At 37.4% G+C, this 3,827-nt stretch overlaps 1 long non-coding RNA gene across 1 annotated transcript; it reads left to right on the top strand.

Moving 5' to 3' along the window:
* The first annotated feature begins 860 nt into the window (after positions 1-860).
* Positions 861-1,969, top strand: LOC130551186 (uncharacterized). Its single transcript, XR_008962554.1, has 3 exons — positions 861-958; positions 1,501-1,541; positions 1,921-1,969. It is a non-coding gene; the product is annotated as an uncharacterized LOC130551186 (long non-coding RNA).
* The last annotated feature ends 1,858 nt before the right edge of the window (positions 1,970-3,827 follow it).

Genomic DNA, 3,827 nt, shown 5'->3' with positions numbered 1-3,827 from the left:
GGGAACCAGGGAGTGAATTTCAAGAGATAAATTTCTTTAAAAAAGTGGGAAGTTCCACTTAAAAATATAGCGGACTTCTGTTTATCTAGAAATTGCCCAAAAAATCACTAAAGTTTAATGTATAAATATAACAGGAATTTCTGAATCTCTGGTTTAAAAAAATTAAATATGCACCAACAAGTCCCACCAATTAATGTCATTTTCAGCACTGCATGTGTACATAGAAACACTAAATTCTCAAAAATGTATATTTACCAGAACTTTGGTGTGTTTGAAGCACCAGTCCACGAACACCTTTTCTGTCTTCAGCCCATACAGTTTGCAGCCATTTTGCCAAGTTCTTATTTGATGGACTGCAGTTGAAAATGTGTACAGAAAGCCTGGACCACTTTACCTTTCCTTTTCCCACACCATTTCTAACAAATTCTCTGACTATTAGATTTCTGCCACCAGCCTTTGCCCAAAGGTCATTTTCTCTTTTACGGGATCCTTTTTTAAATCTGGCCATGCCTAATGTAACCTGCTAACAGTATGCTGCTAATTGACTGTTAAGCCCCCCCCCCCCAAAACACAGAGTTCATACTTTTCCCGGTTTTTAATGTTCCCGCTGTTAGGCAGCCAGTGGGGGTCGCTGTTATACATGAAACTTGACTGTTGTTGGTTCAAAGAATATAAATATGTTTAAATTAAACATTACTTACGTTTGTGTAATAAAATTAAAACTACTGTTTTGACCAAATTTGAAAAAGTTATTTGTTATTTAGTTTGTACCAAAACTCAGTTAAATTGAAATTGAGTTGTGTTGCTTCTGCAGTACCACACTTTGGGTGGTGCTATATCTGCACATGCGCAGATTGAATTCACATTAAACGTACACCACCGAACGTTCAGGTTTGATCTGCGCCATTTGGGCAGTTAAGTCACAGAAACTTTACAGCTCAAACGGAGAAATAAACAGGTGAGATATTTTACTTTGTATGTGTTTATATGGAGATTGTTTAACTTTGATTAAATTGCTTGTTAAAAGTTTGTGTAAAAAAGTTGTTGTGTGCTAATAATAAAGCAGTTTTGTTCTATGCCTTAAATTCAGTTTTATAATTGATCCTTTGAAAATAATCGTCATGGGCATTTTATTTGATGTCAAAGACCTAAATTGCACATGGTAATAAAAACATCTGACACGTAACGTTAGGCCTAAATAAGATTGCATTTAGCGAAGTAAAGTAGGTAATCCATTAGCTACAGTTTAACTAGTAGTTGGCGGTGTTTAGTTATTTTCTAAAATGTTTATATCTCTATCAGTGTTTCCCCTTGGTTTACGGCTTTGGGGGGGGGGGATGGGGGGGGCGCTATATATATATTTTTTAACTTGACCTTCAAGGGGGGCGGGAGGTGACGTTGTAGAGGCGGGGCACCCCTTTAAGGTAATGGTAGGGGAAACACTGTATATATTTTTAAATATGTTCTTTGATCACTAACATCTTTTTTCCCCTCACCTAGAGTTTAGAAGTTTGGAATCCCACAATGGCAGTGCAGAAAAGGTTGGTACATCTATGGCCACTGGCAAACTTATCCATGTGCATATTCTTACTGCAGTGCCCATGTACTACTAAAACATGGAATACACTGCAGCCCCACTTATCCAGATCACATGGCAGTGAGAAGCAACCTCAAAAGCAAAATATATTATCTATGATTATATTATTTATAATATAATATTGATTATATAACTAGCTTAAATATATTTTGGTAAACCGCTTAAATAAAAAAATATGTGGCTCAGTCCAAATATATATGTAAATATATATGGACCTAATATACACTATGCTTTGGAATGTTAAACTGTTTTAATTTCAAAGCTTATTTGTAGCTTTACCGTATTTCTCAGCAAAACTAATGCTTCTTTGTCATTCTTTTCAGAATGTCACCATCGAAAAAAGGTGTGAATGCATCCTTAAAGGGATATTTCATAGGCAAAACTAAATTCCCCCATGTTTTACTCACTCTCAAGGCATCCTGACTGAATATGACTTTCTTCTTGAAGGATAATGCAGTCGCAGTTGAAATACCACGTATCATTTTTCTTCCAAGTGATAGAATGGGAGTGGATGGGCGTCGCCTTTTGAAGCTCTAAAAAGTGCATCCATCGATGAAAGAACTGCTCGACATGGCTCTGTGGTCTTAACAAGAGTCTTCTGAAGCGAATCGATGCGTTTGTTTAAGAGAAATATCCATATTGACAGCGCTATTAATGTTCATGTCTAGCTTCCGTTATCCCTCTGCTGTGCGTGAACCAGAGGCTTGTTTTTCCGGCAAATGACGGTGACACGCAGAGGAGAAGGTATCCTATTGGAACAAAACGAAAATGCCGCGTTCGTCACTGGAACTTGCGTCATTTGCCGAAAAACAAGCCTCTCATTCGCCTGCAGCTGAGGGATAACGGAAGTTAGACATTAATCATAATAGCTCTCTCAATATGGATATTTCTCTTTAACAAACACATAGATTCGCTTCAGAAGACCTTTGTTAAGACCACGGAGCTGTGTCGAGCAGTTCTTTGATCGATGGATGCACTTTTTGGAGCTTCAAAGAATTGCCCCCCATTCACTCACATTCTAACGCTTGGAAGAAAAATGGTACGTGGTATTTCAACTGCGACCGCATTATTCTTCAAGAAGAAAGTCATATTCAGTCAGGATGCCTTGAGAGTGAGTAAAACATGGGGGAATTTAGTTTTGCTTATGAAATATCCCTTTAAAGCCGCTGTTGATGTGAATGAAGACTCCTCAAACCTTGTGAAGCAGTACATAGTATTATATATATATATATATATATCTATATATATTAAATATCCTGTCTTTTTTTCTTAAAAACCAACTCTACCCTTCACCCCTGATTTGTGGTTCATTAATTTTTGTATTTAACTCATTAGGATGTTGAACGTGATGATTACCTCAATTCACAACAACAACAACCTAGGGATCTACGTCATCATACCCGAAGGTGCAGATGCTACAGACTCTAACAAAGATGTTGGCATCATTATTGAGGGCATCAGAATACTTAAACAATGTGAGAGTCAAAAGTGTCACCAGCAGGAGGTCCGGGGCACCAACATGAACTGGGCAGAGGGGCGATCAAAAGACTGAGGCAGAGAACAGAGATATAAGCAACTATCAAGAGTAAGAAGCAGCCTTCAAGGCTGAGAAGATTGAACTATGAATATGGAAGTCAGAACAGGCGACACAAGACAAGAGAATGAAGGGTATTAAATAGAAAACCTAAGATACAGAGAACTGCTACAGGTGAAAGAGTGATGAGGTAATGAGAGACCTGTCAAGCTGTCAAAACAACGCGCATGTGCTCAACAGAACAAAACACACACCTACACAAGACAACAAAGCCCCGAAGTGTTCGGGATAATGAAAGTTACAGGACATTTGTTTCAGTACTGACAATGTTACATTCATTCTTGTTTTGAATAAATGCATTGTTATTTTGTTCCCAATTTAAAAGAAGGCACATACTGCAAATGAAGACACTTTTTAACACTTGTATGCATTTTACCCATTAAAAGGGCTGGTTCACCCAAAAATTACTCACCCTCTGTTTGTTCTAAACCTGTATGAATTTCTTGGTTTGTTTTTGTGGCTGTAAAAATGGTATTTTTGTGCATGAGTCCATACAGTAGTGAAACACATAGGAATATTTACATATAATTTGACGGTTTATTATGATAAATATCAAAAATCTAAAAGGTGTGCTTCATAGAGTACACACACATGAACACAGTACAGTAAGTTTTGTGGCTGTAAGTCATTCCCTTT

Source organism: Triplophysa rosa, unplaced genomic scaffold (genome assembly GCF_024868665.1).
Source record: "Triplophysa rosa unplaced genomic scaffold, Trosa_1v2 scaffold76_ERROPOS2527954, whole genome shotgun sequence".
NCBI classification, from domain to species: Eukaryota; Metazoa; Chordata; class Actinopteri; order Cypriniformes; family Nemacheilidae; genus Triplophysa; species Triplophysa rosa.
Note: the sequence above shows the minus strand (reverse complement) of the source record. Positions and strands in the feature narration are given on the sequence as shown.